The sequence below is a fragment of the Tenrec ecaudatus genome, chromosome 17 (assembly GCF_050624435.1).
Source record: "Tenrec ecaudatus isolate mTenEca1 chromosome 17, mTenEca1.hap1, whole genome shotgun sequence".
In the NCBI taxonomy this organism is placed as follows: domain Eukaryota; kingdom Metazoa; phylum Chordata; class Mammalia; order Afrosoricida; family Tenrecidae; genus Tenrec; species Tenrec ecaudatus.
The window spans coordinates 65,449,257-65,473,491 of record NC_134546.1 but is presented as its reverse complement, the minus strand read 5'-3'; the positions used below and the strand labels follow the sequence as shown (position 1 = coordinate 65,473,491).

Genomic DNA, 24,235 nt, shown 5'->3' with positions numbered 1-24,235 from the left:
ATGTGGTCTTCTCTGTGGACTGGCTGCTATAATTTGGAGTCATCGTCCTGAAGGCCTGGTGGGCCAGGGTGTGCTCCACTCTCTCCTCCTCCCCCCTCATCAGCATCCGTGTGCTCTGATCAGATATGGCCCTCTCCCAGAGCTGCAGATTCAATGCCGTCCTTTGAAATAAATTCTTCTGTGGGGAGGGGCAGGCATCCACTTAGTATTTGGTACTGGGGCCAGCCCCTGGGTTTTCTAGAGAAGCAAAACCAATGATATTTATTGTTAGGTGCCATCAATCAGTTCTGACCCACAGCAACACACAACAGAAGGAAACGCCCAGTCCTGTGGCATCCTCAAAAGTGACCGTCTGCCTGAACCCGGTGTTGCAGCCACTGTGTCAACTCATCTTGTGAAGGGTATTCCTTTTCTTCACAGACCTACTACTTTAGCAAGCTTGATGTCCTTCCCAGAGACTAATCTCTCCAGACTATTTGTCCAAAGTGTGTAAGACAAGTCTCGCCACCCTTGCTTCTAAGGAGCCTTCTGGTTGTACTTTCTCCAACACAGGTTTGTTTGTCCTTTCAGCAGTCCATAGTACTTTTAATATTCTTCACCAGCACAAGTCAAACTCATCAATTCTCCTATCTTCCCTCTTCAGTGTCCAACTTTCACATGCATATGAGGCAATTGAAAATACCATAGCCTGAGTCAGGTGCACCTTAGTCCTCAAAGTAATAGCTTTCCTCTTCAACACTTTAAAATGGCCTTGTACTGCAGATTTGTACAATGCATTGTTTGATTCCTTGATTGCTGCTTCCATGAGAACTGGTTGTGAATCTTGACAAAATACTTGACAACTTCAATCTTCTTTCTGTCTATTATGCTTTTACCTATTGGTCCAGTTGTGAGGATTTTGGACTTATTTACATTTAATTGTAATCTATGCTAAAAGCTACAATCCTTGATCTTCATCAGTAAATGCTTCAGGTCCTCCTCACTTTTAGCAAGTAAGTTTGTGTCATCTACATAATGAAAGTTGTTAATAAGCCTTTCTCCAATCCTGATGATATCACTTCCTTCATGTAATGCAGCTTCTCTGATTATTTATTTAGCATACAGATTGAATAAGTATGGTAAGAGGATATCACCCCGACACACACCTTTCCTGATTTTTTTTTTACTTTTGTTGATGTTAAACCATGCCTTACTCCCGTGTTCCATTCACTTAACTGCCTTTTCTTGGTCCACATACAGGTTTCATATGAACACAATTAAGTGTTCTGGAATTTCCATTCTTCTCAAGGCTACCCATAGTTTGTTATGTTCCACACAGTCGAATACCTTAGCAAAGTCAATAAACCACAAGTAAACATCTTTCTGGTATTCTGTGCTTTCAGGCAAGGACCATCTGACATCAGCCATCATAATCCTTGTTCCACATCCTCTTCTGAATTCAGCCTAAATTTCTTGCAGCTCTCTGTCAATGTACAATTGCTACTCTTGGTTGGTCATCAGCAAAATTTTACTTTCATGTGATACCAATTAATTTGTTCTATAATGTGCACATTCTGCTAGTCACTTTTATTTGTAATGGATATTAATATGAATCTCTTCCAGTCAGTGGGTCAAATAGCTGTTTTTGAAATTTCTTGGCATCAAGGAGTGAATGCTTCTAATGACATTTATATTGGTATATAAAGAGAGAAGTTTACATCAAGAAAAATGGTTCAGTCCAGTTCAAGTTCTTGGGTCAGATGTTAGACTAGAGACCTTTTCTGACTTGTGTAGCTGCAGGAGCTGATGAACCAGAAATCAGGAAGATGAAGCAGGAAGACTATAGGCTGGTGGATGCCAAGTAAAATGAATGCAGCGTCAGTAGTCCACTGGTGGCTCTTGGGATCAATAGCCAAGATGGTAGAAGGTGAATTAACCAGATGCAGGATTCAGACCCTGCAAAAGTGATAAGCTTTCCCAAGGAGTCTGCTTAAAAATGAACAGACCACACTCCAGAGGAGTCTCTTCCAATTGCATCAAGGCTATGACATGATCAAGGGGGCTGCATTCCCCACAACTGTTGGCTGCTCACAGAGTTGATTGTGTTATGTTAGATCCCATCGTGGAGCTGATTACATTGTGTTAGATCACATCATGGGAGGTTACTGCCAAACCACTGAGAACCCTGGCCCAGCCAAGTTGACACAAAGCCTATCACAGGGTATTTGTATTATTGTTGTTTATTTTTTTGTTCTCATTGAGAATATACACAGCCGAACACTAATTCAATAATCTCTACATATATAATTCAATAACATTGATTACATTTCTCAAGTTGTGCTTGTTCCTCCTCAGTAATACACTCACTGTCCCTTTGTTTTCCTATCTAATCTTTGAGTTGCTGTTGTCAGTGGGCTCCCACATAAATAGCTCTCAGATGAGCACAGTGCTCAAGACAGACACTCTTTGCCAATTAAGCTAAACTCTTGTTGGGTTTAAAGAAGACCTCGGGGGCTGTTTTTCATTTAAGTTGGTTTAAAGCCAACTGCCTCATATACATAGCAAGCTGGACAATGAATAAAGAAGGCCAGAAAGGAACTGATGCCAGGTCTTTGCATTATGGCCTTGGTAAAGAATACTGAATTTATTATGGGCTGCCAGAAAAACAAACAAATCTGTGTTGGAAGAAGCATAACACGAATGCTTGTTATAAGCAAGGGTGTTGACACTCTATCATGTACTTTGGACATGTTATCAGAAGGGAACAGTCCCCGGAAAAGGACAGCATGCTTAGTAAAGTAGAGGGTCAGCCAAACAAGAGAAAGAAGCCCCTCAAGAAGATGAATTCACACAGTGGTTGGTTGAAACAATGGGTTCAAACACAGCAACAAGTGTGAAATGGTGCAGGACCGGGCAATGTTTGATTAGGTTGTGCATAGAATCTATAAGAATCAGAACTCAATAGAAGGCACCTAATAACAAGAGAATAATCATTCTGGAGGTTCATTCTGCCATCCTGGTTCCTGAAAGCCTGGATTCTATTTTCTTCCTGTGGAGAGTCTATGGGGTTTGAACCACTGACCTTGAGTTAGCAACTCAACCCTTAACTCACTACACCACCAAGGTCCATCTTCTACGAGGGGAAGTGTCAGAAAGTGCCTCAGAAAGCAAGTTTGGGAGGCTACATTCCTTTTATTCCAGCCTCAATTTACTCTGGGAGACACATATGCATGCAAAAGACTCACAAACAACTCAGGCCAGGAGAAGTGGTTGGTTTGGGTTTCTTTTTTAATACTTTTATTGGGGGCTCTTACATCTCTTACCACAATCCATACATTCATCCAGTGAGTCAAGCACATATGCCACCATCATCATTTTCAAAGCATTCTCTTCCCACTTGAGCCCCTGATATTGGCTCCCCATTTCTTCCCCCTCCCTTCCCCGCCCATCCTCCCTTACAAAGCCTTGATAAGTTATTATTTCCATATCTTACATTGTCCTCCATTGCCCCTCAGGCTCATCCCCCTGGAAGGGGGTTCTAGGTTGATCCTTGTGATCGATTCCCCCTTCCTCCCCCCACCCTCCCCTAATCCTCCTGGTATCTCTACTCTCATTGTTGGCCCTGAGGGGTTTATCTATCCCGGATTCCCTGTTATCATATATTGTCATGATAGGGGGGAAAATTGCTCAGAACAACTTTCCCAGACTTTCTCTCACTAAAGTGGGTTTCCATTTTCTTCAAACTTCTTCCTTATATGATCGTCCATGATGATCTCTTTGGACTCTCAAAACCCAGTTAATGGGTCCAGCTGAGCATAAAACAACACCTATCCATTCTTCCCGTGTTTATCGCTCACACTCTCCACCCCACCCCCACACCCACCTATATGTGTGAAAAATCTCCCTGTGCATCAGATGCCACATCACACCACTTCATTCAAATTTGTCAATCATGAGGATACATGGTGCTCTCCCAAATCTAACTGTTAGTCTCCACCCATATATATATATATGGTTTTTTTGTGTCTGCCTCATTTCTCTGCTACCTTCTGCTGCAGCCGCTGCTACTTCACTTCTCTGCTGCTACTTCACTTCTTGGTTCCTCTCTGCTTCCCTGCTCTGCTTCTCCGATGATCTCCCTCCACCTGCCTTTCGCTCCCCTTCACTTTGTCTTTCCACTCTCCCTTCTCCCTGGAGAAACTTTCTGATAACTCCTGTTTATTGACACCTGTGCTCCACCCCATCTCTTTTCTATCACTAGGCACCATAACTTTCTCCATGGACCCCTTTGCTTTGAATTGACCTGGCTGAGAAAATCCCTTCAAGGAGTCCTGGTGGTGTCATTGTTTCTAACTCCGGTGTTAGCAATTCTAATCCACCAGCCACTTAGCCAAGAGAAAGATAAAAGGCTGTCTCCTCCAGTAGAGATTCAGATTTACAAACCTTAGAGCAGTGGTTCTCAACCTTCCTAATGCCATGACCCATTAATACAGCTCCTTATGTTGTGGTGACCCCGCAACCATAAGATGATTTTTGTTGCTACTTCATAACTTATTTTGCTACTGTTCTGAATCGGGTGACCCCTGTGAAGGGTTGGGTTGTTCAACCCTCAAAGGAGTCGTGACCCACAGGCTGAGAACCACTGCCCTAGGGGATGGCACTCCGTGGCAGTTGACAATGGTTAGCACATCTTCTTAGAATCCCTGTTTTGACTGGAGCTTCTTTTTGAGGGCTCCATAGTGGAGAATATTGAAAATACTGTGGAATTCTAAAAGGACAAATAAATCTGTCTTGGAAGAAGTACAGCCAGAGTGCTCTTTATGGGCAAGGATGCTGAGACTTCATCTTCCATACTTTGGACATGTTGTCAGGAGAGACAAGTCCCTGGGGAAAGGCATCATATTTGGTAAAGTAGAAGGGCAGTGAAGGAGAGGAAGGCCTTTAAGGAGATGGACTGACAGTGGCTGTAACAATGGGCTCAATCATCGGAATAATGGTGAGGCTGGTGCAGCACCAGGGCAGTGTTGGTTCTGTTGTGCATAAGATCATTATGGGTTGGAACCAACTCAATGGCACCTAACAACAACAACAATGAGACCAGGTGAACAACTTGTTTGCAGCAATCCACTGATTGTAGACATATTTTAAAAAGGACTTATTTGTAATAAACCCATGTATGTATGAACTGGAACTCGGGAAGCAATACTTTTTTACTTACCTTTACAAAAATGTTGTGCTCTTTTGGTTATCTTTATTCTTAATAGTAATGCTGTTGCAAATGGAATTTTTAACTGTATTTTATCTATTTATTATTAAGTTTATTAATTGGGAACTATTACATATATCATTCCATAGTTCAATCACATCAAGCAGAACTATACAATTGCTACCACCATTAATTTCTAAACATTCTCTTTATTCCTGAAAAACTTGATATCATTTCCCTTTACCCCTCCCCACCTCCACCCCCACTGTACCACCCCCAAAACCCTTATTCTACTTGCTGCCCCTTTAGGTTCATTAATCCTTTTTGTTTTGTTTGTGTTTGTTCATATTAGGATGTATCTCATTGGAGGTCACACCCATAAAGTTGTGATATATATTATTTGGCATATACAAGGGGTACCCCCCAAAAATGGGGAAAAAGCTCCTCTGGGCAAAGGTTTCATATTGTACATTTTTCCCAATAGGTGAGCATCAAGCAACTCACTCTAAGTTAGTGCACCCAGAGGCGTCACCTGGGAAGGTTCTCTCTGGTCACAGAGAATTTTTTGTAAAAGCAGCTTCACTTGAACCTCATTTTTTGTGGTGGTCGATTTAAGAGAACAGTGCATGGCTGTGAAATTTTGTTTCCTGCTCAGGAAAAATGCTGCAGAAACTGTTGGGATGTTGAGCACAGCTTATAAGGACAGCGCTATAGGAAAAACTCAAGTCTACTAGTGGTTTTCTTGTTTCAAAAAAGGTGAAATGTTGATTGATGATAAACCTCATTCTGTATATATTTGTCAACTTCAAGACAAAAATGGCAACAATATTCATGCTCATGTGCTCAAAGACCAATGACAGACCATTACAAACATGGGGAAGTTATCTGGACTATCTTGCAGCTTGGTTCAGTGAATTTTATTTTTTTCCCCATCAGTTGTCAATTTTATTTTATTTTTAAATGTTTTATTAGGGGCTCATATAACTCTTATTACAATCAATTGTGTAAAGCACATCTGTACATTCATTGCCTCATCATTCTCAAAACATTTGCTCTCCACTTAAGCCCTTGGCATCAAGTCCTCTTTCCCCCCCCCCTCCCTACTTCCCCCTCCCTCATGAACCCTTGATAATTTATAAATTATTATTGTGTCATATCTTGCCCTCTCCGACATCTCCCTTCACCTCCTTTTCTGTTGTCCGTCCCCCAGGGAGGAGGTCACATGTAGATCCTTGTAATCGGTTTCCTCTTTCCAACCCACTCTCCCTCTGCCCTCCCAGTATCGCCACTCACACCCCTGGTTCTGAAGGTATCATCCGCCCTGGATTCCGTTTCCAGTTCCTATCTGTCCCAGTGTACATCCTCTGGTCTAGCCAGACTTGCAAGGTAGAATTCGGATCATGATAGTGGGGAGGCGGGGAATCATTTAGGAACTAGAGGAAAGCTTTATTCTTCATCGGTTCTACATCGCATCCTGACTGACTCATCCCCTACCCTAGACCCCTCTGCAAGGGGATCTCCAGTGGCCAACAAATGGGCTTTGGGTCTCCACTCTGCACTTTCCCCTTCATTCACTATGGTAAGATTTTTTTGTCCTGATGATGCCTTATACCTGATCCCTTCAACACCTCGTGATCGCACAGGCTGGTGTGCTTCTTCCATGTGGGCTTTGTTGCTTCTGAGCTAGATGGCCTCTTGTTTACCTTCAAGCCTTTAAGACTCCCAGACGCTATACCTTTTAATAGCCAGGCACCATCAGCTTTCTTCAGCACATTTGCTTATTCAGCCACTTTGTCTTCAGAAGTTGTGTTGGGAGAGTGAGCATCATAGAATGCCAATTTAATAGAAGAAAGCATTTTTGCATTGAGGGAGTACTTGAGTGGAGGCCCAATGTCCTTCTGCTACCTTAGTACTAAACCTATAAATATAGGCACATAAATCTATTTTCTCATCTTCATATATAAATATATCTGCATATGTACATGTCATTATCTAGACCTCTATAAATGTCCTTTGCCTCCCAGCTGTTTCCTCTATTTCCCTTGACTTTCCTCCTGTTCCACTACCATGCTCAAGGTACCAGCATAGTTCAGTCGTCAGCTTGCAGTGTCTCCCAGCGAGTGAACCAAAGGAGAGACTCTCTCCCACCTCTAAGGAGCTAATTCCAGAGTTTTCCCAGAATCCTCATGGGGAAAGACATACCCACAGAGGCCTCATTGGCTGTGTTCTGATTGACAGGCTAGACTCCATCCCTATACTCTTAATCCTCAAATTGACAAATGATTATATAGCCACCACAATTGTTAAGTTTAATAACACTTTCTTCTTCTGTTCTTCCTGGCCCTTTGTTCTTGTCACATGCACCTACCCTGATGCAACCAGACCTCTGAACCCGGAGACGCCATGTAGAGACCCCTGCCAGTGCTGAGATGCTTACACCACCACTGGATCCAAAGACTTTCTACCACTGGCCTGTGACCGCCCTGCATTCAGTGTCACTGTATATGTCTCCTGAATCTGACAAGGACTTTATAGATTGGTATCGAACATATGGGCTAATATTGGACTTAGGGGTTTGGACTGTACTGGACTGGTCTGCTTTCTTAATGTATAATTACCCTTTATATAAAACTCTCTCTTAGACACATACGAGTTTCTATGGATTTGTTTCTCTAGTCTACCCGGACAAACACAACAATTGATTAATAAGTTAATGAATTTTCCCCTTGGTTAATAGCAATGTAAACTAGATTGTTATAAATTTAGGATGTTATATGTAATCCCTTCAGTAGCCACAGAGACAATATCTAAAAACTAGACCTAAATTAGAGGTGCTTGGCTAGCAGGAGCACGACTCCTTCGCCTTGGTCAGCAGGACGGGTGGGATATGTGCCCCTGGACAGAGACCACTCTACACTCACCCTCAGCTTCACTCCCTGGTGAAAGCTGAAGCCCTGTGTGATGACCAGGATAGGCTTCACAAGTGGGAGCAAATGACTTCCAGACCCAGCCCTCCAGGACCAATTGTTGGCTGGGAGCCAGAGCCTGACTTCCATGATATCATTGTCGTCCAGGCATCCTGCCCCCCTCCTTTTAGGTTGGAATTGGGGCTTCAACCCTGCCATGGGGCTCTGGCTGGTTCTGGTCCCAGATACGCTGTTCACCAGCTGTATGAGCATTGACAACAGACTTAAATGTCTAAGATTTTCATGGAAACTGGGTCTATGAAGTAAAAAGTAATTTATAAGCTTACAACATTCCCCCCACATCTACTCAGCTAGAAAGGCCTTTGGAACCTTCTGTGCTTTGGGACTACTCCCTCCTATTTATCACAGGAACACAAATGTATACCTTCTTTTTCTTTGTATGACATGAGGCATATGCAGGGGACCTGAGGCAGGTTCTTGGTCAATGTACCTCAGTCACAGCCACCAGTCATTAGTGGCTTGCTGTGATGCTGAATATGTTTCCGTGGATCTTCCAACCTAAGACAAACCTGGGAAGAGAGGCTTGATGACCAACTTCTGAAAATGAGCCAATGAAAAAGCCCTGTGGACCACAGTAGCCACTCCCCATCCAAGGAGCGGTACAGGGCTGGGCAGCATCTAATTGGCTCACCGTGATCAGACATCAATTCAAGGGCACTTAGTAACACCACCAAAATATATGCAAAACTTACCGTTGCATCATTTAAAGCATACAGTTTAGTTCCATACTTAATGGAACGTACTAAACATTCTCAATGTGGTACAGTTATTACTATTCTATCTTTAGAGCCTTTTCTTTACCCCATATCCATTAAGCAATCACTCGTTTCCTCTTTCCCCTCAACTCAGTCCCTGTAAACTTCTAATCTTTTGTCTCTGGGGTATGCTTGTGCTGGATATTTCTTACAAAAGAACCACCTTGAAAAATGTGAGCAATATCACAAATTATACATGTAGACATTGTTGAATTGATTTAGGCTCTTTTGTGTACAAGGGGCTTCAGTTTTCAATTTTCTCAGGAACATTTTTTTCTTGACCATAATCTTTTTTTTTTAATATGGAATGCTTCATGAATTTGCATGTCATCCTTGAGCAGGGGCCATGCTAATCTTCTCTGTATCGTTCCACATGTATTGCTGAAGCAAACACGATCTTTTTTTAATTAAAAGATTTTTTTTAATTAAAAGATCATTTTATTGGGAGCTCTTACAACTCATAACAATCCATGCATAAATTTTATCAAGCATATTGATACATATGTTGCCATCATTCTTTTCTAGACATTTCCTTTCTGTTGAGCCCTTGGTATCACCTCCTCTTTTTTCCCTCCCTCCCACCCCCCAACCCTTGTCACCCCTCGATGAATTAATTATAAGTTATTATTATTTTCATATCTTACATTGACCGCTGTCTCCCTTCCCCCATGGTTCCTGTGGTTCATCCCCTGGCAGGGGGGGGGGGTGTCTGTGGTTATGTGTCGATCATTACCATTGGTTCCTCCTTCCTCCCTACCTTCTCCTACACTTCTGGTATCACTTCTCCAATTCTCCCAGGAACTTTTTGAAGCCTCCTAGTATATTCTCAAACAACAAATAATAAAATAAAAGTATGCAACAAATGGTCTTTTGTGACTGACTTCTTTCACATAGCATGCATCAGTACTTCATTCCTTTTTCTGGCTGAATAATATAGCATAGGGGTGAAGCACTGGGCTGCTAATCCAAGGTTGGTAGTTCAAACCCACCAGTTGCTCCTTGGGGGAAAGATGAGGCTGTCTGCTTCCCTAAAGATTTGTAGTTTCTCTGGAGTAGTTTTATCCTGTCCTATGGGGTTGCTGTGAGTATGGTCAAGGGCAATGGAGATGGACACATCTGACCTCCGCTGGCTTCCCTATTGCTACAAGGCTGAATCAGACATGACTCCCTGCTCCATCCTGTATTACCTGTACTGACACCAACCATTCCTCCCAAGGCATTCTGTTTCCATGCCAGGTTTAATAGTTCATTGCAGTAGCCACACAGATCTCACAGACAATACTCACAAGGAAGGGGGGTTATTACAGATGCTCACAGGTCACCGCAAATCAAAACCAGCAAACAACAAGGATACCGCCATTGATCCACAGCAACACTTCCCCTCGGCCAGTAGGTAAGTCTCTCGCCTGTCCTCAGCCTCTCAGCCATACGGTCCCTAGGCATTCGCCTCCACGGGCTGGGAAGCCAGCCCCATGGTTTCTCGGGCTCACAGTGCCAAGCTTGAGGCAGCTGAGGAGAAAGCAGCCCACAGTCTCAGCTGCTCCTCTGAGTCTCTGTGCCACAATCTTTGGTGCATCTCATTTGGGGGCCTTCCATCACTTAAGACAAAGGCCTTGTACATGCAGTTTCTGTGTCCCAGATGAAGGAATGGCTCTGATGGAGCTGTGGTTGTCTTAGCAGACCACACCTCCAAGGAAAACCAAGGATGGTGTCTTAAGTCACATTGTCTAGTAGAGTTTAGAAATGCCTACAAGGAAGCAAAGAGTGTGGCTTTTTTCACACCCTCTACTAAGGTGTGAACTAAGGTCAAAAACAACAATAACAAACAAGACAGCAACTTACTCCAGCTGAGTTGATTCCAACTCATAGTGACTCTCTAGGACAGGGAAATCCACCCCCATGCATTTCCGAGACTGACTCTCATGGGCTGAAGATCCTTTTGCTGCTTGCATGTGCTATCTTCTCACTCTGGAGAGTGCCCGTCTCTGCATAAAATGTTCAACTTGGGTGAGTTACAAGTTTCCTAGGTTTTTGGTGGTGGTGGTGGTGGTGGTGGTTGTCAGTTACATATGCTTTTGGTGTCATAGTCAAGAAACCATGGCTAACAGCTTGGGACCTCATCAATGCTTAAAAAAATAAAAAAGTAGTTATCATCAAGATCTCCCACGATACAGTTTTCTAAGAGTTTTATCATTTTCATTCTTAAAGTCAGGTCTTTGATCCATTTTGAATGCACTTTTTAAATACGATGAATCAAACTCCTACTTTTGATGTTTATATGAAATAATGTATGCAGAGTGATGAGCACCAGGCTTGGAACTTTGTGGTTTATTCCAGAGACTAATTAAGAATGCCCATCTCTGGCAGAGACACCTGAGTTTTGTGCCTACCTGCTTCCCGACCCTTCCTTTGACCTCAGCTTGGAGCTTTGGTTCATCCTTCTTCAATAAGGGTATTAGCTACCAATGTATGTGTGTGCTTTGGTGGGGGTGGGGTTAAAGAGGTACCAGACCATTAGAACTAGCAAGTTCAGATCCAGAGTGGGAGGACATTAACTTATAAGACTCTAGTTTCTCTGCTTAGCAGCATAGTGCAATAACTTGTATTTTCTGCCTGATACTACTTCACGGAAGGAGCCCTGGAATTGCAATAGTTAAGTGTCGGCTGCTAAGTGAAAGGGCAGCCCCTTGGGGTAAAAGAGATCTGGGTCCTGGAAAGATTACAGTCTAGGATACCCAATAAGGCAGCTCCACTCTGACCTATGGAATGATTATGGGTCAGAATCAATCAACTAGATGTCACTCAAACATGCAACTCCCATCGGGCACTGGAAAAAGTCTCTGAGAGTCCATTTGGTCAGACATTGGAATAGAGCAAGGCAGAACGCCAGGTGAGGGTCTGCCCTGAGGCCCAACACTAAACTTTTTAAAAGTCAAAGGTAGTTTTGTGGGAAAGATGCAGCCCTGAGAAGGTAGGGGAGTGGAAAGGAGCTCACAGACTCAGCCATTCCCCCCAGGACATGCCCTCCCAGCTAGTTCTCTATAGGTGGCAATTATTCAGGGGTCCTTAGACTACGGCCCGCGGGCCACATGCGGCCCACCAAGGACATTTATCCAGTCTGCCGGGTATTTTTGCCCTGTTTGTTTGTTTTTTTTTTACTTCAAAGTACTATATGTACAGTGTGCATAGGAATTTATTCATAGTTGTTTTTTTTAAACTATAGTCCGGCCCTCCAACAGGTCTGAGGGACAGTGAACTGGCCCCCTGATTACAAAGTTTGAGGACCCTACTCTAGGTGCGAGGAGGTGCAGATGGAGATACGGAAAAGAAGAGCTTCCAGCCCGGTGGGAGGTTCCAGATGGTCACCTCTGATGGGCATACAAGGGCCGAGGGACAGGCCTCTGGGAGGACCTGTGACTTGAACCATGCCTCCAAGACTCCAGCCTCTCTGGATGGAAAGTGGGAGAATGATGGGCAGCCTATCCAATGCTGGACAGCTCAGAGTGCTGGTCAAACCACCAGCCTTTGCCACATGAGGACACTGAAGTTAGGGGTGTGCCTGGGAGCTGAGGGTGCAGGCAGGAGAAAGGTGCTGAAGTGGATCATTCTGAAGGATGAAAGGAAGAGCCATGGCAGGTCTCCAAGCATCAGGAGGTTACTTGGGTAATTCTTGTGAGGCAGTTTACCAAAAGGTTAGAGAGCAGAGGCCTGAGGGGTAGTCTTGGTGGGCTGAGGCGGGTCTGGGTCAGGCAGGAGTCTGGACACTTGTGAGCTGGGCTGGGTTGATGGGGGTCAGGTCTGAGCTGGAAGAAGTCTCAGAGTTCATGTATCCAGCCCAGTCATTTTACATGAGGAAAGTTAGGCCCCAAAGGGTTCATGGGTGATCCCGGCTAGAAGAACCTTGAGAAGCCCTCAAACAGCCCACCACCACCCCACTAACACTGGGGCAAGATTTCCCCATCCTGATCCCAGGGCTCAAATCCTTACCTGAGGTTATCGAGGTCTCAGTTAAGGAGCAGGGTTCTGCCCCCAGGAGCTCAGCTGTCACACTGAGGGGACCCTCAGGGACCTCAGCCCTGGAGGCAGCTTAGGAACCCGGGAGGAGCTGGGGCAGGTTGGGCTTAGGGAGCCAGCTGCAGACCCAGAGGAAGGTGGAGCTAGAACTTCTTTCTCACCAGGCTACTGAGCAACTGGAACTAAGTCGGCCCCAACTGCGGGTCCTGTCGGTGGGAAGGTACCCTGAGTACAGCTCCTCGGTGAGTGGAGGTGTGGGGTATGCCTTCTTGCAGGTGTTGGGTTTCTGGATGTGATCCAAGGGGAGCAGGTCTGAGGGCTTGAGCTGAGGACTCGGAGATGGGAAGTATAGTTTCCAGAGAAAGAGCAGGGAGCTGGAAGAGAGGGAACAGCAGGTGCTCTTGGCCTGGAAGGGTGTGGCAGGGGGCTTTTGATGGTAAAAGACCTTTGCTAACTGTGTGGCTCTGGATTGGTCCATGGGCTTCTCTGAGTCTTGTGTTAAAAACCCAAACAGCAGTTGCATTTCATACTACATACTGGGTGGCTGTGAAGTAGAAGTCCATCTTACCTCAGGCCCTACCACTCCCCTTGTGGGTCACACTGCTGTGCCCCTTGTGCCCCCAAGCACCCACTGCCTGCCCTTCCTCTAAGGGGCTACATGTAGCATTCTGGGAGTATCCTGAGGAGTTTGAGACAATCCAAGACCTAAGTCCTGAGAGAGCCAAATGGGAGGCTTGGGGTGGGGATACCAGGATTCGCTCGCTCCCTGGCTCATGATGTGACATGGACCAATGGTGTCAGACCTATCCCATCCCTATTCCACCTTATGCCCATCAACTGTTGGAATATTTGGGTGTTTACATCCACAACCTTTCTAAGCTCAGGCCCTGTTTGCTTTCTTCACTACAAGGAGCAAATGGTGTGGTTTGCACTGCCCTCCAGTTTACCAGGCATCACCCCTGGCTTAGCGGCCCTTCAGACTGGACAAATCTGTTAGCTGGCTTGTGCTAGTAACTAAAGGTGATGAAGCAAAGAGTGATAGTCATTCTGCCAGGAGTCTGGCAGGGTGGTCATGGTGGTGCTTTGTGGAACCCAGAGGCAAGGAGCCCTGCAGTTGGGCTCCTAGCAGCCTTAGGGCCCCTGCTGACAGCTGCCCTTATTTATGTTCGGTCCCCAGACATTTAGCTCCTGCCCCAGGGTTGCCCTGCCCACCTGCTCCAACCAGGCCCAGATTGTAACTGAAAGCCCTCTTCACTCTGCACCTTCCCAGGTGAGTTGAGGTTCTGCTTACTAAACCCGGAAGAGGAGGGAGGTGAAGGGTAAGGGTGCTCTGGGGATGGGCATCCATCTGGGGGACCTGAGTTCTGGCAGAGGAGCTGGAGCCCTGAGGGAGAGAGTTGGCGGAGGAGATGGAGCTGGGCTGACTGTCACTTAGGCTTGAGGCTCTGGTGGTTTCTCCCCTCCTGGTAGTTTACTTCTCTGCAGGGAAAGCTCTTAGAATCTCCATGCAAGGCCTTGGGTGGGCTCTCAGGGACAAAGCCAAGTGATTGATTCCTTGGCAAAGGTCAGATATCCACATGCCTCTCCTAGTTCTGCCATTTACAGCCTGCCTTCTGCAAGGTTCCATCCCTCCTCTTCTGTCACTAGGTCTAATGACCCCACTCAGTTGTCCCTGATGAGAAGGAAAGAAGAGGAATGGCGGGGTGACTGAACACCCTGGATGAGCAGTCCTGGAAGCTGATGTGTGGGGACAAGACTGTAAGTTCCTCTCCCTGCGGTGGGTGGCCCCAGGAGGGACCAGGAGGGAGGCTGGAAAGAAGGCTTGGGGAAAGAGGATGAGCACTTAGACTGGGTCCTGGTTAGTTGTCTTCTCTTGGTTTTTACCTGCAGACCTCTGCAAAGGCTGGGAGGTAGAGGGGAAAGCTCATGCTGGGGAGGGGCAGCCTTCTCGGGTAAAGGCAATAAAACGTAAATAAAAGCTACTAATGTGAGGGTTTACTTGTGTCTGACTTCCCCCCCACCCCCCTGCTCCCACTGTGGTCTTCTGGGTCCTAACTCCATCACTTGCATATTGTCTGCTTTTCACTAGGGAACCTTCCCAGGAGTCAGGGCACACACCCAAGGCCACATGGTCAGAAAGGAATTGAGTCAACATTTAAGTTCAGGAATCTGGCTTCAAGGCCCTCTGTTGAACACCCCCAAACCACAGCAGTATTCCGAACTTGGATTCTAAATTTTCAACGCAGTCTGGAGCTAATAAACTAGCTCTAAAATGGGGATGTGCGCTGTCAGGTAAGCATTCAACTGCTAACCCCAAGTTCAACAGTTCAAACAGCAGCTCATAGAGGAAAAGGTGAGTGTTTCTGCTCTTGTAAAGATCTACAGCATCAGTACTGGGAGCCTAGACAGAGTTGCTAAGATTCAGAATCAACTCCATGACCTTGGGTTTGGAGGGAGGGGATACTTACAAAATCACCATTCTCACAGAGCTTTTGTAATAAATTAAAACAAAAACCCAAGGGGCTATGGATTCCAATCGTGGCCAACAGATGTGGGTGGAAGCATCTTAACCAGCTTCCCCAACTCTCCAACTCTGGAAATGTCTGTCAGCCTCATCCTGGCTCTCTGGGACTGAATGGCCACTTGGCGCCACCTCGTGGTTCATGGTGTTTGCTGCTTAGTGGGCAAGAGGACCTGGCTGTTCTGGGCTTGGTGGACAGGGTCTTATTGTGATCTAAAACCCAAGCCCAATAGGGACCCTACAGAGCTGCTCAGTAGGATTTCCCAGACTGTAAATCTTTACAGGATCAGGAAGCCTTGTCTTTAGTCCACAGAGCAGCTGCTGAGTTGGAACTAATGACCTTGTTGTTAGCAGCCACTGTGTTGGTTAAACCACTGCACCACTTGGGCTTCTTGGCTCACTGAGGTATGTGCAAATGCCAGGGTCTCAGGAAGGATGGGGTTCCATCCAGCCATGTCCTTCCCTGGACACCACACTAAGAGCAGGTGCAAATGGCATCCCACCAGCACCTCCACATCCCCTTTCCACATTTTGTTCTCTTTAGACAAGGGAAGGGCACTGGGTTCAAGTCCCAGCTTCTGTCTCTCTCACTAACAAATGTGAGCAATCCTTTTCTCAGGGACCTGTTGTAAGTGTCCTCTCACTTGTCATTTTATGAAGGTCTGCTTTTTAAAATCATAAGGCTATGAGGGAACCGAGTCTCCTGGGAGACCAGTGCAGCAAGGGAGGATCATACCGTCAGCCTGAGAGGAGACCCTCTCACTGCTCCCGCCTCAAGGGCTTTGGAGAGTGCATGAAGCTGTAGCAAGTCAGGTCCTGGGATTATCTTTCTAGGGGTGATGTTCACCCTGCTCCTTAACCAGACCCTGCCTGCCTCCCAGCAGGCACTGGCTCACCCTGTGCTGAGTCCCCTTGCATGGGCCCCCAAGAGCAGCCCTGCCTTCTCCTCTTGTGGAGGGTGAGTGTAGGGATCACTTGTTTCACATCTCCTTACCTTTGTACTGTCCCTGAAGGTTTCCAGGGCTGTAGATCTTCACTGAAGTAGGCAAAACTTCATCTTTCTCTGGAGGCCTGGTGGGTGGTTTCAAACTGCTGTCCTTGTGGTTAGCAGCCATGCGTTACCAGGGCTGTATGAGTCAGAATGGACTATGGCAGTGAGGTTGGGTTGGTTCTTGAACCCGTGTACTGTGCAACTCCCTTTTCCAAAATGCCATTCTCCAAATCAACCACCTGACCAACAGCTCTCCTCCAAATTCGGGGGAGACCCGGCAAGAAATGAGGTCCTGATGATTACTGCCCTCACAGCTGCTAACTGCAAGGTTGGGAGTTCAAGTCCTTTCAGAAGAAATGCCTTGGAAGAAAAACTCGGTTCTTTATGAGAGCTCTTCCAAGAGTTTGTGGGGAAATTTCATTCTCTTTTCCATTTTTCCATAAAGCTTTTGAAGCTCCTCGTATTAAAAAAAAATCCACCATTGAAAACACTCTGAGAGGCTCTGCAACCACACACAGGCTTGCTCTGGGTTGGAATGCGATGCATGGCAGCTTTAGGTAGAAAACAGACGTTAAGGGTTTGTTAGATCTCGCAGGGGAGAGATCTACCTCGGTCCTTGGCTCTGCTCGAGGAAGAATTCACGCTGAAGCCTGGTTTGTGATCCAAGCGGGTTTACAGAGAATAGAAGTAGTCTCGGGACCTACAGTAAATGGAACACAAACCCGACAGAGTCAGCGGCCCAATTGTGGGACTGCAGCCTGGCCGCTCCAGACTGCACCCCGGCGGCGGCTGTGCTAAGTCCTGTAGCAAGAGAGCTCGAGAGAGTAAACTGTGCCTTTTCAGGGACCTCATTGGGAGGCGTGGTTGACAAGACTGGCCGACCATATTGGTTGAATCAAATTCACCTGGCTTAGATGGGCCAATACAGGTGTAACGCCCACCTGGGTGTACCACCCCTTCCTGGCCAGAAGCCTAATGGACGTCCCAGTTCCTATGCTAGCTACCTAACTGTTAGGTCCTAATAGGTTCCCTGAAGAGCACTCCCCAGCCATGGGGTCCATTCTGACTCAGAAACCCTAAAGGACGGGGTAGAACTGTTCCCTGTAGTTTCCGAGACTGGAACTTTTTTTTTTCCCCTGAGAGAGGAGAGGAGAGGAGAGGAGAGGAGAGGAGAGGAGAGGAGAGGAGAGGGGAGGGGAGGGGGGAGGAGAGGGGAGGGGAGAGGAGGGGAGGGGGGGAGAGGGGAGGAGAGGGGAGGGGAGAGGAGGGGAGGGTAGAGGGAAGGAGAGGGGAGGGGAGAGGAGAGGAGAGGGGAGGGGAGGGGGGAGGAGAGGGGAGGGGAGGAGAGGGGGGAGGGGAGGAGAGGAAAGGAGAGGAGAGGAGAAGAGGAGAGGAGAGGAGAGAGACTACTCTTTATAGGAATAGTACTCTTCTTTCTCCCAGGTAGTCGCTGGTGGTTTCAAACTGCTGACCTTTCACTTAGCAGTTCAAGACTATCCACTAAGCAACAGGGCTCCTGCCACCCTTTATTGGGGCAGAACCCCCAGAGAGCCTGCTGACCTGGGTCCCTACAGCAGTCTCCGTGTCTCTTCTTTCCTCCTCTTGCACTTGTCCTGTGCTGGAGCTGCACATGGGCTCAAGCCTGTTTAGAGGTGATTGTCGGTGGAGACTGTTCCACAGCGAAGGACAAACCAGAGTGGGGGGGCTCACAGCAAGAACCTCCCCCCACCACTCTAGCTAACAAGGGGCAGGGCTAGGTCCTGGGGAGAAAGGGTGGTGGTGTGGGCACTGGTCTTGAAGAATGAATGTGGCATTTCAGATGGACAAGGGTATGTGCACAGTCTGGGGGGAGGGTTAGTGCTCTCACCAAACACACACCTTCCGGTCGGTTGGGACCGTGGCATGTTAGAGCTGCTCGGTCAGCATTTGTGGAATGAATGAAGAAATGAATGAACACACAGGGTGGAAGGGTACCCTAGTCCCAGCATGACAGAAAGATTCAAAAAATTCACTCATAGTGACCCTATAAGACAGGCTAGAACTTGCCCCTATAGATTCCAAGACTGTGACTCTTGAGGGGGTAGAAAACGCCTTCCTCCCGTGGAGTGGCTGGTAGTTTTCAGACTACTGACCTTGTGGTTAGCAGCCCAATGTGTAAACACTACACCACCAGGACTCCAAGATAATGATACTGAAGACATTATCTCCTGTCTTCTGCCTGTTCTTAACCCTCTACACCTGCTCCTATATTTAAGGGGGGGGCACCAGGCTTCTGTGCTTCTTTGCTTCAAACACAAATCTACCTGAGAACACACTATTTCCTAGCGTTTGCTTCTCAGACCTGGTTCCTTAAGGAGATTATGAGGAGAAGGAAGAGGTAAGTGGTCAGAGGGTACTCTGTGAGCCAAGCAAGGAGATGGCAGGGTCACAGAGACCTGGGGGGAGGCACCTGGAAAGGCCAAAGCCTGCCACTGCAAACCCTATAGGTCAGTGGGGGTGGCAGTAAGTGAGACCTTACAAGTGAGAGACTTGCTCCTGCAAGCTCAGCCCCTGTGTGACCCTGGGGGTGGGACCCTGTGCTGATTAAGCCACCTTGATCAATCAAAGTCCAATGAAATCCAATGTCGACAGTAACACATACTTGTAGAATTGAAGCGTATTCACAAACAAGACCTGGCTTTCAACCCAGCTTTGCAAACCCAAATAAATTGATTAAAATTGAAGATTTGAGTTACCTAACAATTTTAGGTTCCAGCCATAGTTTTTCCATTCAAGTCACTTGGTGTAATGGTGTCTCTACCTGGAGGCTCAATGCTCACCTTCTCCTGAGAGAGACCTGCCTTCCCAGTGATGGCAAGTGAACTTGAAGACACACAACTGGCAGTTTCTCCACCTGGTATTGCCTGGCTCTGCCACAGCTTCCCAAGGCCCATGATGTTCTCAAAGACAAAGGACCCAGGCTGAACCTCGTGTGGCGAAGGTCCTCCACTTCCCTCCCCCTCAGCTTCCTCCATCTTAAAAATGGATATCATTCTTGACAGGTTTTGAGAATGTTTGTGCAGTGTCTGTCCTCATGCCTAACATCACCAGCAAGTGCTTAGTCAACATTGCGATTTTAACCTTTAATCTCTAACCACTGTCATCAAGTTGTTTCCAACTCATTGCAACCCTATAGAATGGCATAGAACTGCCCCATAGGGTTTCCAAGACTATATCTTTATGGGAGCAGAGAGCCTCGTGTTTCTCCTGGAGAGGGGCTGGTAGGTTTAAACCACTGAACGTGTAGTTAGCAGCCTAATGCTTGACCCACAGCACCACCAAACAAAAACAAAACCACTGCCATTGAATTGATGCTGACTCATAGTGACTAATAAGGCAGAGTAGAACTGCCCTTGTGAGTTTCTGCATCTGCAACTCTTTAGGAGAGTAGAGAGCCCCATCTTTCTCCAATGGAGCAGCTGGTGGTTTCAAATTTCAGACCGTGAGGATTGCAGCCCTGTGTAACTAACCGCTATGCCATTAGGTCTCCTTAAATGATGCTATTACTACAGAAAAGCATGAGACAAGAAAATGACCATGTGGTTTCTTGCGCAGTTAACAAGGAAATTCCTTACCCTAATATGGCCTGCGGGGCAGGGGTGCCTGGGACTCCACTTCAGAGGGAACAGAGCTGCCATCAGCTAGGATCCTCTGCAAAATATCTTCATGTTAAGAAAGGATCACCAGGTATCAGGCATCAAAGAACAAAACGTCATATCATAGTGAATGAGGGGGAATGCTGAGTGGAGACCCAAAGCCTATCTGTAGGTAACAGGACACCCCTTTATAGAAGGGCCGCAGGGAGGAGACGAGCCAGTCAGCATGCAGTGTAGCAACAATGAAACATACAACTTTCCTCTAATACTTAAATGCTTCTCTCCCCCACCCCCCCAATTCTAACTTACAAATCCGGCTAGACCAGAGGATGTGCACTAGTATGGATAGGAACAGGAAACACATCGAATCTGGGACAGATGATCCCTTCAGGACCAGTGGTGAGAGTGATGATACCAGAGGGTGGAGGGAAGGTGGGGTAGAAAGGGGGAAGCGACTATAAGGATCTACATATGACCTCTTCCCTGGAGGACAGACAACAGAAAAGTGCGTGAAGAGAGACGTCTGACAGTGTAAGACTTGAAAAAATAACGATAATTTATAAATGATCAAGAGTTCATGTGGGAGGGGTGAGCGGGGAGGGAGCAGAGAAAAATGAGCTGATACCAAGGGCTTAAGTAGAGAGCAAATATTTTGAGAATGATGAGGGCAACGAATGTATAAATGTACTTGGCACAATTGATGTATGTATGGATTGTAATAAGAGTTGTGTGAACCTCCAATAAAATGACTTTTTGAAAGAAAGAAAGAATCACTAACCACTGGATATTCAAGTGTCCAGGTAGGCTCCGGAGGAAGACATCTTTGAACAAGGCAGGTCCTTCGGTTCCCATATGAGGCCAGGAAAAGCTGAAATCAATCTCTGGATGAGGTGAGGGGCTGGCAAGGCTGATGGAGATGCCTCAAGAGAGCCTTGGGGGATGGAGGTTGTTATCAGGTTAGTTGCATGAGAACACAAACTTCTGGGTGGGTGGGGGGGCTGTCTTCAACAGCCTCTGGGCAGGGGGCACACCCCAGCACCCGTGAAGTCTGACTGAATGCTGGGAGGGGGCAACAGAGTGCCAAAGCCCTTTCCCTGGTGGCTGTGCTCAGTGTCCAGCAGTGGCCACAGTGATTCTGGCCGGCCGGCCGGCTGCTCCCAGGTCGTCTTGTGTCATGGACTGTACTCGCCCTGGTTCCTGCTTGCTCCAAAGGCAAGCTTTCTGGGCTTTGTGTCAGCTCGACAAGCGAACCTTCCTTTCCAGCTTCTTTTTCTGAATCCATGCCTGCTGTTTCCATCCAGGAACCACCACCTGCGCCCTAAAGAGTACAGCGCTAGAAAGGAAGAGGCAGTGCAGGGGGCTCAAATGGGTGGTCCCCTAACTTGGCTGAGTGGAAGGGAAAGCATGAAAACTCCAAGAGAGACCAGATGATAGCCCCCTAAGCACGGGGCCTGGGTTGCCCTGTTCACAGCTGGGGCCCCAAGGATGGCCGTGTGGTACCACTTTTAAAGGCCCCTTCGCTGCCTGCTTCCTATGGAGGGGAGTCCACCCTGGTGGACTTGCTTCTGCCTTCCACTCAGGGCAGAGAAAAGGGATCCTGCCACAGGAAAAAAATTGGTTTCCTCAAGGCCAGGAAAGAGAGCAAACACCTCTCTGACCCACTCCACCTGCTGGCAAAACCACGGAGGGCGCCAGACTGCACTGCGTCCCAGTGAATTCCCACTCCTCATGAGCTCAAGGCCACAGTAGAACTGCCCCAGAGCCGGTCCAGGGCAGACTGCCTCACCGATCTCCTGCAGAGCTGCTGAGCCATGTCAGTTAGCAGCCAAGCACTTTAACCACTGTGTCACCAGGGCTCCTCCAGGTGACCATCAAAAGCAATAATTAATGTTAATAACTACTTATCCAAGACCTCTTATGTGAATGACCTTTCTCCCAACAGTTTATGTGAAAGGAACTTCCACTTTCTAGGTGAGGAAACTCCCTCAGAAAGGCTGTCAAACAAGCCCGAGGCCACACCGCTGGTGAGGAAGGGCACAATGAAGACAGACACCTGAGAGTTTGCTGAGTTCAAACAAGCTGTAGCCCTGCCTCTTCCACCAGGCCCACAGCGAGGGGGTGAGTCCCTGGGTCTCTGGTGGCCTCTACCATTTAGCCATAAGCTCCCTGAGCACCCACTGATTGGGATCTCTGCTGGCTTCCGAGAAACAGTTCTCCTTCAAGCACCCAGATCTCATGTCCCAGCAAGCAGCAGGGACCACTTGCATTATTCTCTACTCCTCCCCTGCAGCGATTTGAAGTTTCAGGAACCATTGCTCCCTTTTCCCACTCACACACAAGGAGCCGCCCGCGCATCCTTCCACCCGGCACTGACACTTCTCCACTTCAGAGAACCTAATGGTTTTAGCCAACCCGAGGGTCCTTGTGGGTAGGGTGAGGTCTCCAGCAGGCTTTATGTGTGTGTTCGTGTGATAAACATAGGTAACAAAACAGTTGCCATGTTGAAAATCTTCATAGGAATAATTCAGTGACGTGTTCTTCATATTCAATTACTGCCATTCCTAAATTCTTCCGCCACCCTTACCAATTGTCTTTTATTTTAATAGCAATATTCTTGATATAGTATTCACATGTCATACAATTCCATAGTTAAATCCCTTTTTAAAAGAGTTGTAGGTGAACAAGCGGCCATCTAGCTCAGAAGCAAAAAAGCCCACATGGAAGAAGCACACCGGCCAGTGCGATCACGAGGTGCCAAGAGACCAGGTATAAGGCATCATGCAAAAAAAAAAAAAGATATGTGTGTATATATGTGTGTGTGTATGTATGTGTATATGTGTGTATATGTATACATATATGTATATATGTATATATATACCATATTAAATGAAGGGGGAAGTGCAGAGTGGAGACCCAAGGCCCAAGTGTCGGCCAATGGAGATCCCCTCATAGAGGGGTTTAGGAGAGGAGATGGGTTAATTAGGGTGCGAGGTAGTACTGATGAAGAACACAGCTTTCCCCCAGATCCTGGATGCTTCCTCCCCCCAACTACCATGATCCGAATTCTACCTTGCAGGGCTGGATAGGACAGAGGCTGTACACTGGTACATATGAGGGCTGGAGGTACAGGGAATCCAGGGTGGATGATACCTTCAGGACCAAGGGTGTGAGGGGCGATGCTGGGAGAGTGGGTTGGAAAGGGGGAACTGATTACAAGGATCCACATGTGACCTCTTCCCTGGGAGAGGGACAGCAGAGAAGGGGGGGAAGGGAGACTCCGGATAGGGCAAGATATGACAAAATAACGATGTATAAATTACCAAGGGCACATGAGGGAGGGGGGGAAAGGGGAGGGAGGGAAAAAAAAAGAGGACCTGATGCAAGGGGCTTAAGTGGAGAGCAAATGCTTTGAGAATGATTGGGGCAGGGAATGTATGGATGTGCTTTATACAATTGATGTATGTATATGTATGGATTGTGATAAGAGTTGTATGAGTCCCTAATAAAATGTAAAAAAAGAAAAAAAAGAGTTGTATGATCTGACTAGACAAGAACATGTATACTGGGTACAGATAAGAGCTCAAAACACAGAGAATCCAGGACAGATAAAACCCTCAGGACAAATAAAGGGAGTATCAACACTAGGAGGGGAAGGGAAGAGAGGGGTGTGGAGTGAGAAGGGGGAAACTATCACAATAAATCGGCATATGGTCCTCCTCCCAGGGGGACAGACAACAGAAAAGTGGGTGAAGGGAGACAGTGGTCAGTGTAAGACATAAAAAAAAAGAATTTATAAATTATCAAGGGTTCATGGAGGAGGGAGGGTAAAGGAGGGAGGGGAAAAAAGGAGAATCTGACACCAAGGGCTCAAGTAGAAAGAAAATGTTTTGAAAATGATGATAGCAACTTATGTATAGATGTGTTTGACACATGGATATATGTATGGATTGTAATAAGAGCTGTAAGAGCCCTCAATAAGATAATAATAATTATTATTTTTAATCATTTTATTAGGGACTCATACAACTCTCAAGCACATTTGTACATTTGTTGCCATCATCATTCTCAAAACATTTGCTTTCTATTGGAGTCCTTGGCATCAGCTTATTTTTCTCCTCCTCCCTCATGAACCCTTGATAATTTATAA

The 24,235-nt window shown here is 46.7% G+C and overlaps 1 pseudogene; it reads right to left on the bottom strand.

The window, feature by feature from the left end:
* Positions 1-9,223: 9,223 nt before the first annotated feature.
* Positions 9,224-9,318, bottom strand: LOC142431138 (U6 spliceosomal RNA; annotated as a pseudogene).
* Between the last annotated feature and the right edge of the window lie 14,917 nt (positions 9,319-24,235).